Genomic DNA, 12,454 nt, shown 5'->3' with positions numbered 1-12,454 from the left:
CCCCTTACTGCAAGATAGAAGAGACTAGAAAAGCTTGAATTATTCTCTATAGAGTACAAGTGTTTTAAGGGGAGTTATAGGGTGGCACATGGTTAGCACTACTGCCTCACAGTGCCAGGGATCCAGCCAATTCCAAGCTTGGGTCACTGTCTCTACAGAGTATGCATATTCTCCCCGTGTCTGTGTGGGTTTTCTCCGGATGCTCCGGAGCCATACGAATTGCTGCCCAGTTCCTAACTTTCACCAAGTCCCATTCGCTGATCACTCAATGGCTCCGAGGAAAGGGAGATTTTGTGTAACCGGCCCTTCCCGCTGTCTTGGTCCCAATTTCTTTACTCACATCTCTAGACATGAATGGAATCTTTGTAAAGAATGATGCAGAGTAATCATTGAGGGCCTGTCGAGATTTGGAGCAATATGCAGTAGAAGTATTTCTGCTGTTGATGCCTACCTTATACTGGAAATCAAAGGTTAGAGTGGGCTGAACAACCTTTAATGTGGCCTCAAATTACTGGTAAGCATACACGAGCCAGACCAGATAAGGAAGGCAGAATTCTTTCCCTAAAGGACATTAGTGAACCAGATGGGTTTTTCCCGACAACTGACAATGTTTTCATGATCATCAGTAAATTCTTAATTCCAGATTTCTTTTTATTGAATTCAAATTCCAACATCTGCCATGGCGGGATTCGAACGCGGGTCCCCAGAACATTAACTGAGTTTTTGCATTAATAGTCTAATGATAATATCACTAGGCCGTCACCTCCCCTAAAATCTCCTTATGTGGTCTGGATCCAAATTGCGTGTGATAGCATGAGGTTAAAATACTAGTTTTAACTTAACTCATTCCTGTTTCCTCAATTACAATAGTGACCTTCCGTCCAAAGTAATGCATCAGCTGTGAGGTTCATGGGGAGGTACTGAGTTCTTCACACGCTTTATGAATGCAAGGTTTTTTCTTTCAGTCGTCAGCTCGTTGAGAAATCCAATCTGACTCAAAAAATTCTCAATGCCTGTACTAAAGCTAAACAAATCATGATTAAAAAATTAGAGGGTTCACTCCACTCCTGCACATTTCAGGTTATTATTTAACAGACTTCAATTTCAGTAAGTAGAACCTTTCGTCAGCTGGAAATTCTTGATATAAATAAGAAACTTCAGAAGACAAAGTTCTCAGATCTGCAGATTGTGCACGCACGTCGTGTCTGTCTCTGTGCAGTCAATGTGGAAAGGGAGATTTTGTGCAACCAGCCCTTCCCACTGTCCTGGTCCCAATTTTTGTACTTGCATCTGCAGACATGAATGGAATTTTTGTAAAGAATGATGCACAGTAATCATTGAGGATCTGTCGGGATTTGGAGCAATATGCAGTAGAAGGCATTTCTGCTGTTGATGCCTAGCTTGTACTGGAAATCAAAGGTTAGAGTGGGCTGAACAACCTTTAATGTGACCTCGAATTACTGGTAAGCATACAACAAATTATGTATTTCAAATCCGTTTAGGGGTAAAGTGAAGCCTACCTCAATACACAGTTTCATGTTGAGATGATTCAGAGACAGCACGTTATTAAAACTCGCCACCGCATTACTGTTTAATTCCATTCACGGATGTGGGCGTCACTGGCAAAACCAGCATTTATTCTTTTCCTTCGTGAGTACTCTGCCAGAAATAAGTCCTTGGTGATTATTTGCTGAACTGTTGCTAAGTTGCTATGGGTGGCACAGTGGTTAGCATTGCTGCCTCAGGGACCCGGGTTCAGTTCCTGGCTTGGGTCACTGTCTGTGTGGAGTTTGCACATTCTCCCCATGTCTGCATGGGTTTTCTTTGGGTGCTCTGGTTTCCTCACACAGTCTGAAAGACGTGCTGGTTAGTTGCAATGGCCATACTAAATTCTCCCTCAGTGTACCCGAACAGGCACCGGAATGTGGCGACTAGGGGATTTTCACAGTAACTTCATTGCAGTGTTAATGTAAGCCTACTTGTGACAATAATAAAGAAACTTTAAACTGTAAACTTTAAAAGTGCCGTGATTTCTTTACTATGTGTAGAATGAGGAGACAGGTCCCGGGCATATCTCAGCCAGAATGTGGATCGAACACTGTGCTGTTGGCTTAACGTGATCCACACACTAGCCCAATAACTGACTGAGGTAACTGACGCCCCCCCCCCCCCCCCCTCCCTGCCTCCCAACGCCCAGCATTTATTATCCAACCCAAATTGCTTTTAAGAAGATGCTGGTGAGCTGTCTCCTTGTACTACATACCATCCATTAAAGACATCCTACGGTATGATCAAGAGTTCCAGGATTTTGATCTGGTGATAGACTAGGAGCAGTAATATTTATCCAAGTCAGGATGGTGTGCAACCTAGGAAGAAACTTGGAGGTGGTGGTTTGCCTTGTCTCTGGTGCCCTTGTTCTTCCAGGCACTCAAGGCTTCGGCCAAATAATCATGGAGACTTCTGTCATCTTAAACTGTTCAGGACTATAAGGGTTAATATGGGACTGGGGAAACAGTACCACCCACATTATGATGTTGAGTCACATAGGAGGAGTAGAGTTAGGAATGAATCTGGTAAAAGTCGACATATAGATAGCACCTAGCCAGGACTATAACCTCAGCACCAGGGACCTGGGTTCGATTCCCGGCTTGGGTCACTGTCTGTGTGGAGTTTGCACATTCTCCCCGTGTCTGCGTGGGTTTCCTCCAGGTGCTCCAGTTTCCTCTCACAGTCTGAAGGAGTGCATTGGCCATGCTAAATTCTCCCTCTGTGTACCCAAACAGTCGCCAGAGTATGGCGACTCGGGGATTTTCACATTAACTTCATTGTAGTGTTAATGTAAGCCTACTTGTGACACTAATAAATAAATTAAACTACTTATGTGCTATTAATAGACAGTTATTGTTCAATCATAAAAGCCTCAAGACCTCTTCATGAGGCAAGATACAACCTTACAACATGGTGTCAGCAGGCAAAGTATCTTAAATTCCCTAAGAATGAAGAAGTAAAGAAACTGCTGTCTGATCTGAAAGAACTACACTTAACTTGAAGATCTTGAATGCATAGCTGGAGATCACTGAAAACTTTCCCTTATGGAAGTGGAGGCTGAAGAGCAGAAGAAAGATCCGCCATGCAGTGTAAGAGGACTCCAGAGCAGATAAAATTCCATTGGGAGACCCAATCGAAAGCAGAGTCAAAGAATCTAGCTAGATTGCAAAAGGGTGAGCAAACTCCAAAAAAAGGCTGAAATAAGCTTTTAAATTCAGCGCAATAATTCGGCAGCACTGGCAGATTGATTATTTCGAAAGGTAACCCACAGAAAGTGACTGGCCCAATAGGGATACCCGGATGACCATTCCGATCCTGCGTGAACCAGCTGGCAGGGTTATTCACAGACATCTTTAACTTTGCTTTACACCAATCTGAGGTCCTTATCTGCTTCAAGAAGATGACCATCATCCCGGTACCAAAGAAAAGCCAGGCAGTGTGCCTTAAAGACTATCGTACGGTAGCTCTGACATCCATCAATATGAAGTGCTTTGAAAGGTTAGTCATGGCCCAAATCAATTCCGCCTCCCAGATTGCCTGGATCCACTATAGTTCACCTACCACTGCAACAGGTCCACAGCAGATGCCATATCCCTGGCCCTACACTCAAAGCTGAAATACCAAGGCAACAAAGACACCTATGTCAGACTCCTATTTATTGACTACAGCTCAGCCTTCAACACCATTATTCCTACAAAGCTCATCTCCAAACTCCGTGGCCTGGGGCTTGGCTCCTCCCTCTGGACTGGATCCAGAACTTCCTAACCCACAGACCACAATCAGTAAGGATAGGAACAACACCTCCTCCACGATCATCCTCAACACCGGTGCCCACAAGGCTGTGTCCTCAGCCCCTTAATATACTCCTTATACACCTATGACCGTGTGGCAAAATTCCCCTCCAACTCGATTTTCAAGTTTGCTGATGACACCACCATAGTGGGTTAGATCTCAAACAATGATGAACATAGAACATAGAACATAGAACAGTACAGCACAGAACAGGCCCTTCGGCCCACGATGTTGTGCCGAGCTTTATCTGAAACCAAGATCAAGCTATCCCACTCCCTATCATCCTGGTGTGCTCCATGTGCCTATCCAATAACCGCTTAAATGTTCCTAAAGTGTCTGACTCCACTATCACTGCAGGCAGTCCATTCCACACCCCAACCACTCTCTGCGTAAAGAACCTACCTCTGATATCCGTCCTGTATCTCCCACCACGAACCCTATAGTTATGCCCCCTTGTAATAGCTCCATCCACCCGAGGAAATAGTCTTTGAATGTTCACTCTATCTATCCCCTTCATCATTTTATACACCTCTATTAAGTCTCCCCTCAGCCTCCTCCGCTCCAGAGAGAACAGCCCTAGCTCCCTCAACCTTTCCTCATATGACCTACCCTCCAAACCAGGCAGCATCCTGGTAAATCTCCTCTGCACTCTTTCCAGCGCTTCCACATCCTTCTTATAGTGAGGTGACCAGAACTGCACACAATATTCCAAATGTGGTCTCACCAAGGTCCTGTACAGTTGCAGCATAACCCCACGGCTCTTAAACTCCAACCCCCTGTTAATAAAAGCTAACACACTATAGGCCTTCTTCACAGCTCTATCCACTTGACTGGCAACCTTTAGAGATCTGTGGATATGGACCCCAAGATCTCTCTGTTCCTCCACAGTCTTCAGAACCCTACCTTTGACCCTGTAATCCACATTTAAATTTGTCCTACCAAAATGAATCACCTCACATTTATCAGGGTTAAACTCCATTTGCCATTTTTCAGCCCAGCTTTGCATCCTATCTATGTCTCTTTGCAGCCTACAACACCCCTCCACCTCATCCACTACTCCACCAATCTTGATGTCATCAGCAAATTTACTGATCCACCCTTCAGCCCCCTCCTCTAAGTCATTAATAAAAATCACAAAGAGCAGAGGACCAAGCACTGATCCCTGCGGCACACCGCTAGCAACCTGCCTCCAATCCGAAAATTTTCCATCGACCACCACCCTCTGTCTTCGGTCAGACAGCCAGTTGCCTATCCAATCGGCCAACTTTCCCTCTATCCCACACCTCCTCACTTTCATCATAAGCCGACCATGGGGGACCTTATCAAACGCCTTACTAAAATCCATGTATATGACATCAACTGCCCTACCTTCATCAACACACTTAGTTACCTCCTCAAAAAATTCTATCAAATTTGTGAGGCACGACTTGCCCTTCACGAATCCGTGCTGACTATCTCGGATTAATCCGCATCTTTCTAAATGGTCGTAAATCCCATCCCTAAGGACCCTTTCCATCAATTTACCAACCACCGAAGTAAGACTAACCGGTCTATAATTACCAGGGTCATTTCTATTCCCTTTCTTAAACAGAGGAACAACATTCGCCATTCTCCAGTCCTCTGGCACCATCCCCGTGGACAGCGAGGACCCAAAGATCAACGCCAAAGGCTCTGCAATCTCATCCCTTGCCTCCCACAGAATCCTAGGATACATTTCATCAGGCCCAGGGGACTTATCGACCTTCAGTTTATTCAAAACTGCCAAGACATCCTCCCTCCGAACATCTATTTCCTCCAGCCTATTAGCCTCTAACAACTTCTCTTCCTCAAAAACATGGCCCCTCTCCTTGGTGAACACTGAAGAAAAGTATTCATTCATCACCTCGCCTATCTCTACTGACTCCATACACAAGTTCCCACTACTGTCCTTGACCGGCCCTAACCTCACCCTGGTCATTCTTTTATTCCTCACATAAGAGTAAAAAGCCTTGGGGTTTTCCTTGATCCGACCCGCCAAGGACTTCTCATGTCCCCTCCTAGCTCTCCTAAGCCCCTTTTTCAGCTCATTCCTTGCTAACCTGTAACCCTCAATCGAGCCATCTGAACCTTGTTTCCTCATCCCTACATAAGCTTCCCTCTTCCTTTTCACAAGACATTCCACCTCTTTTGTGAACCATGGTTCCCTCACTCGGCCATTTCCTCCCTGCCTGACAGGAACATACCTATCAAGGACATCCAGTATTTGTTCCTTGAAAAAGTTCCACTTTTCATTAGTTCCTTTCTCTGACAGTTTCTGTTCCCAACTTATGCCCCCTAATTCTTGCCTAATCGCATCATAATTACCCTTCCCCCAATTGTAAACCTTGCCCTGCCGTACGGCCCTATCCCTCTCCATTGCAATAACAAAAGACACCGAATTGTGGTCACTATCTCCAAATTGCTCTCCCACAACCAAATCTAACACTTGGCCCGGTTCATTTCCCAGTACCAAATCCAATGTGGCCTCACCTCTAGTCGGCCCATCCACATATTGTGTCAGGAAACCTTCCCGCACACACTGCACAAAAACTGCCCCATCCAAACTATTTGACCTACAAAGGTTCCAATCAATATTTGGAAAGTTAAAGTCCCCCATGACAACTACCCTGTGACCCCCACACATATCCATAATCTGCTTAGCAATTTCTTCCTCCACATCTCTATTACTATTTGGGGGCCTATAGTAAACTCCTAGCAACGTGACCGCTCCTTTCCTATTTCTAACTTCAGCCCATATTACCTCAGTGTGCAGATCCCCCACGAAGTGCCTTTCCGCAGCCGTTAAACTATCCTTGATTAACAATGCCACTCCTCCACCTCTTTTACCAGCTTCCCTACACTTAGTGAAACATCTATACCCCGGAACGTCCAACAACCATTCCTGTCCTTGTTCTACCCACGTCTCCGTAATGGCCACAACATCGTAGTCCCAAGTACCAATCCACGCCCCAAGTTCATCTACCTTGTTCCGGATGCTCCTTGCATTGAAGTAGACACACTTCAACCCACCTTCCTGTCTACCAGTACCCACCCTTGACCCTGATACCTTCCCCAATACCTCACCACCCTCAGTGACTTCTGGACTACAACTCCCTTTCCCACTCCCCTGACAAATTAGTTTAAACCCCCCTGAAGAGCCGTAACAAATTTCCCTCCCAGGATATCTCTCCTGTACTCCATGAGATGGAGTACAGGAGAGATAGAGAATCTGTGAACTGGTGCGACAACAATAATCTCTCCCTCAATATCAACAAAATGAAGAAGATAGTCATCGACTTCAGGAAGCATGGTGGAGGACGTGCCCCTGTCTACATCATTGAGGATGAAGTGGAAATAGTTGAGAGTTTCAAATTTCTCGGTCTTCAGATCACCAACAACCTATCCTGGTCCCTCAACGTTGATGACATAGCCCATCAACACCACTACTTTCTCAGAAGGCTAAAGAAATTTGGCATGTCCGCCCCGACACTCATCAACTTTTACAGATGCACCACAGAAAGCATAGTTTCTGGTTGTATCACAGCTTGGAATGGCTCCTGCTCTATCCAAGACTGCAAAAAATTATGAAGGGTCGTGAACTAAGCCCAGTCCATCACGCAAGTCAGCCTCCCATCCATTGACTCTGTCTACACTTCCTGCTGCCTTGGCAAAGCAGCCAGTATAATCAAGGGCCCCATGCCCCCTGGACATTCTCTCTTCCATCTTCTTCCATCGGGAAAAGGATGCAAAAGTCTGAGGTCACGTCCCAACCGAATCAAGAACAGCTTCTTCCCTGCTGCCATCAGACTTTTGAATGGACCTACCTTGCATTAAGTTGATCTTTCTCTACACCCTCGCTGTGAATGTAACACTACATTCCGCACTCTCTCCTTTCCTTCTCTATGTACGGTATGCTTTGTCTGTACAGCATGCAAGAAACAATACTTTTCACTTTATGCTGATAAATGTGACAATAATAAATCAAATCAAGTATTTCAATGAACACAGCTAGAAGAATGCTGCAACCCAGATACAGAGTCAGCGCCATAACACATGGTCACTGTGTACAAATAGATGGAAAGAAATGTTCAAGAGAAGTCAGCGCAGATTCAATTTGATTACTCAAGCTTAGCAAATCAATTATCTGGCCAAAATGATGTGTTCAAAAGATTTCCTTCAGAATTGCTGAAGTTTAAAATGGTTCCATAACTGGGACTGGAGTCAACCAAGCCCCGACAAGGATGGGAAGGAAAAGTAAAGATTATTGTAGTGTGATTTTAGTAAAATTAAAGCTACATTTCCCAGTGCTGAAAATAGGCATGAAGGGTAAATCAACACTGCCAGACTAAGGCAGATGGAAGGACCAAACCAGGCACAGAATTAGTCCTCCTGGAGAAGGGATATTTGAAGATATATAATAGCATTAGCAAAATATGAAAACATCAGTGAAAAAACGCGGGGAACCCTTAAACTCTTTCATAAATGAGTTATACTGATTGGTTGTAAGTTGTGACTATGGTAAGTCAGAGCACATAAGAGACGGCATCGTGCTGGGAATAGCTAATGGTACTATTTTAGATGTACTGTAATCTAAAGAAGTTATTAACTTTGGAAAAAGCCATCCAAATCCTCAGACAATTGGTAGATGACCAGCAAAACTGAACCATTTTGCATGGCAAGGTTGAGCCGTGGTACAGAACAACTCAAACCACCCAGCTCACAAAGCATAAAGAGGGCAAGGAAACCAATACCCAAGGAAAACAGAAGGTGGTGGCAGACCATGTCAATACTGTGGCACCAGAAGACCTCACAGGCATGTGTGGTGTCCAGCTATGACTGTGCAGCACTTTCAGCACAAATGCACTTGGAAAGATGTGTAAGTCCAAAACCTCGATGATCCCAAAATGAGCCCATGTGACAGATGAGGCACAATGACCATGTACAAAGGGAATTTAACCATCTCCCTTTGACATTCACTGGCATTGTGATCACTGAATCCCCCACCAATAACATTCTAGGGTAATGGACCAGAACTTGTACTGGACCAGCCATATAAATGCTGTGGATACAAGAGCAGGGCAATGGTTGGGAATTCTGTGGTGAGGAACGCATCTCCTGATACCCAAATCATACTCAGCAACTACAATGCACAAGTCAGAAGTGTAATGGAATATTCTCCACTTGCCCAGATACATGCAGCTTCAACATTTAAGAAGCCATACTCCACACCATCCAGGACAAACCAGCACTCCATTCACCATCTTAAACATTCACTCCCTCCAACACCACTGCACAGTAAATGTAGTATGTACCATGTGCAAGATGCACTGCAGCAACTTGTCAATATACCTTCAACAGAACCTTCCAAATCCTCCTCCTTTACCACCGAGAAGGACAGGGGCAGCACCACTAGCAGATTCCACTCCAAGTTGCATCCTACCCTGACTTGGAACTACATTGTTGTTGGTTTACTGTTGCTGAGTCAAAATCCTTGCACCAGACATGTGATTGTAATGATATAATACTTTGGGCTTATTTACTGTACCAAGCACAAGGCACCAATCACTCACAAGTGATTGGGTAAACAGGCTGTGGGTCCATTTATTAAAACTAGATCCATGACAACAGTAATACATTGATATAAAGCTTGAAGGCATCAGAGCTGTGTGTGTGTGCTCTGCTCAAAGCAAAAGTTAAACTAAGACTGGATCACATGCTACATTTCCCTTATAGTATTGTCATTCTAATATCTCTTCAAGGCATGTTAGAACCCTCTCCTTAACAGCGCTGTGGGTGTAACTGCATCACACAAACTGCAGCAAACCGCTCACCACCACCTTCTCAAGGGCAATTATGGATAGGCAATAGGCGACACATATTGGCCTTGCAGGCGATGCTCACATCCCATGAGTGATGAAAAAAGACACAGAGGCAGAACTGATCATTCCTGTTGCAGTATTCATAGGAACAAATTTTCTGAAACTAGAAACATGTGCCAGGTTAATCATACTTTGGTCAACCGATTCATCAAGCAAATTAGATAAGAATTCCTTGACACAGCACATTTACTAGGTGGCCGTATTTTTTAAAGTACAAGATCCAATTACAGTGCCAATAATTGGATACAACATGAGCTGCACCCAGCCTTTATTCCACTCTGTGAGAAGGGAGGACAACAATGCATTCTAACGGCTTGGGTTTTTATTTGGACTTGGTAACTAAACAAGCAATTAGTGATGTTTGTAAATAGGACCTTCCACTTTTCTGGCCACAATTTTGAGCTGAAGTAATTTGGGAGTTTTAGATTTGATAGCGAACACTTTCCAAGCCATTGTGCTGTTCTCTTTATGGTTAAAGAGTTCTGGCTTATGCATGCTTTTTATGAACATTAATTTCATTTAAGTTGTTAAATTATAGACAATCTTATCTTGACACTCTCTTTCTCAGGTTCAGAGAATTTCTTTCACGGCTGTTCCCATAATCTGTGGAGATAGGCGAAAGGATTGACTCCCTGGGCAATCTCCTGTCATGTTTGTTATATATTTGCTCTTTGAGGCAGGTTCCCACCTGCCCATTAAATAGAGGTTTCCATATCTTATCATTTTTAATGGAATAGAATCCCTACAGTGCAGAAGGAGGCCATTCTGCCCATCGAGTCTGCACTGACTTTCTGACTGGACATCTATCCCCATAACCCCATGTATTTACCCCACTAATCTCCCCAACCTACACATCCTGGGACACGAAGGGGCAATTTAGCATGGCCAAACAATCTAATCTGCACATCTTTGGAATGGGGTGGAAACAGGAGCACCCAGAGGAAACGCACGCAGACATGGGGAGAACATGCAAACTCCACACAGACTGTGACCCAAGACCGTAATTGAACTTAACCAGTGTGCCACTGTGCCGCCCTATTTTTAATAGGGTATCCTCAGTCTTCTCGTATCGAAGGGGGACGCTCTGAAGTTTGAGATTCCATTTACCGGGCAGAACAGTCAGCAAAACTTACAAACAGTATCAGCCTCTATCACAGTCCTTATCCCCACTCACTTGGAGGCACAGCTCCCACCATACACATGAGAAAATGTACAATGAGAACATTTGTTTATTATTACATTCATGGGATGTAGACATCAGTGGCTAGGCCGACATTTATTGCCCATCCCTGGTTGCCCATGAGTAATTAAATGAGCAGATTGTATAAAATTCCCAGGATTGATATCTTCCAGTAAAAAAACTTTTACAAAAGTTCAAAGCTTTCAACGGCATGACTAGTCTCTACATAAATTTTAACTCAAGAATATCTACAATCTTTTGAATAAAACAAATCTCTCAGAACACACAAAGCTCTGCATATCGAGCATTCTTAGTCCATAGTTGTCCATTTGCTAAGTTCAATGAAGGTGCACTTACTTTATTGGATCAAAGCAAATCTAATTTAAACTCTTGAGGATTGACGTAATTCAGTAGAACCTTGTGATGTTTAGGCAAACTCAGATGCCTCATTCTTGTCCCTAGCAATGAGTCCACGGCGCATACTGAGATACCTCTCTGTGGTCAAATAATTAGAAAGGAAGGTTTCCTTGTTAACTTTCACAGCCTCCTAAGAGACGTCGCTGATCACTTCCAATTCCTCAGTCACTTTATTCACTTTCAATGAGATAAGAATTGTTTGCCAACCAGTCATAGGCTTGTCACAAAAAAAAAGTTCCAATGGGTCATGTGCACCAGCGTTTCCTGACAGCCTTTATCTCTGTACGCAGACACTGAAACAAGAGCATTACTGTCCACGGCTAGCGTAGGGAGTCTCCTCGGGCAATGCCAAAAAAATGCTTTTCTTATTATAGACCTAACTCGTTGCGCATCACTAAATATATTCTGTCGAAAACAGGCAGCACTTTGTTACAGCACAAGTGACCGGCAGTGAAATAACCTGCTCTGATGCAGCTGCATACCACCTGTAGGGAAAGTCAAATTAAGGAGAAATCCTGCTGCTCTGGCACTAATTCTTTTTGTATTGTTGCTTGACTTTGTTTTCTCCCCTTCTTTGTATCTTTGTTGGTTGTAGGGGAGCTGGAGGGTGCGTTGCTTGGCCTTTTTTTAAAAACGTATACGAAAGGCAAAAGAATCCTCAGGTTGAAAGAGGTTCAAAACCTATCCCTCCGTGTTTCGCAGCGAAACAAATTCAATACAGTCGGTCAGGAAAGCAAAGCATGGTTTTATTTTTCTGTTTGTTGTTGCTTCAAGCATTAATCCTGTGGCTTTACCTGGTTTACCACCAACTTTAAGATGATATCAGTCAGATAAACCCGGCTCATGTGATATGAACAGGGACCTCGCCATTGGTTTGATTGAAGCAGCGTAAATACTAAGGGGGCTCTGCCCTCTTGGCCTAATGCAAGATAGATGGCATAATTCTAAGAAGGGACTCCAGAACAATGTTCCAAAATGTATGAATCCTTAAACGTAGTTCTTGCCATGTTGCCGGCCTTGGACTGGGGTAGGCACAGTAAGTAGTCTCACAGCACCAGGTTAAAGTCCAACAGGTTTATTCAGTAGCATAAGCTTTCAGAGTGCTGCTCCTTCATCAGGT

At 44.0% G+C, this 12,454-nt stretch overlaps 1 protein-coding gene and 1 long non-coding RNA gene across 2 annotated transcripts in view; one reads left to right on the top strand and one right to left on the bottom strand.

The window, feature by feature from the left end:
- LOC144503547 (uncharacterized) overlaps positions 1 to 11,510 on the bottom strand; it is an 82,341-nt gene extending 70,831 nt beyond the window's left edge. The window contains exon 1 of the long non-coding RNA XR_013499503.1: positions 11,275 to 11,510. This is a non-coding gene — a long non-coding RNA (uncharacterized LOC144503547). The remainder of the gene's footprint in view (positions 1 to 11,274) is intronic.
- The window catches only part of arhgap15 (Rho GTPase activating protein 15), a 730,777-nt gene that overhangs the window by 595,714 nt on the left and 122,609 nt on the right, over positions 1 to 12,454 (top strand). The window lies entirely within an intron of this gene.

Source organism: Mustelus asterias, chromosome 14 (genome assembly GCF_964213995.1).
Source record: "Mustelus asterias chromosome 14, sMusAst1.hap1.1, whole genome shotgun sequence".
Taxonomy (NCBI): Eukaryota; Metazoa; Chordata; class Chondrichthyes; order Carcharhiniformes; family Triakidae; genus Mustelus; species Mustelus asterias.
Note: the sequence above shows the minus strand (reverse complement) of the source record. Positions and strands in the feature narration are given on the sequence as shown.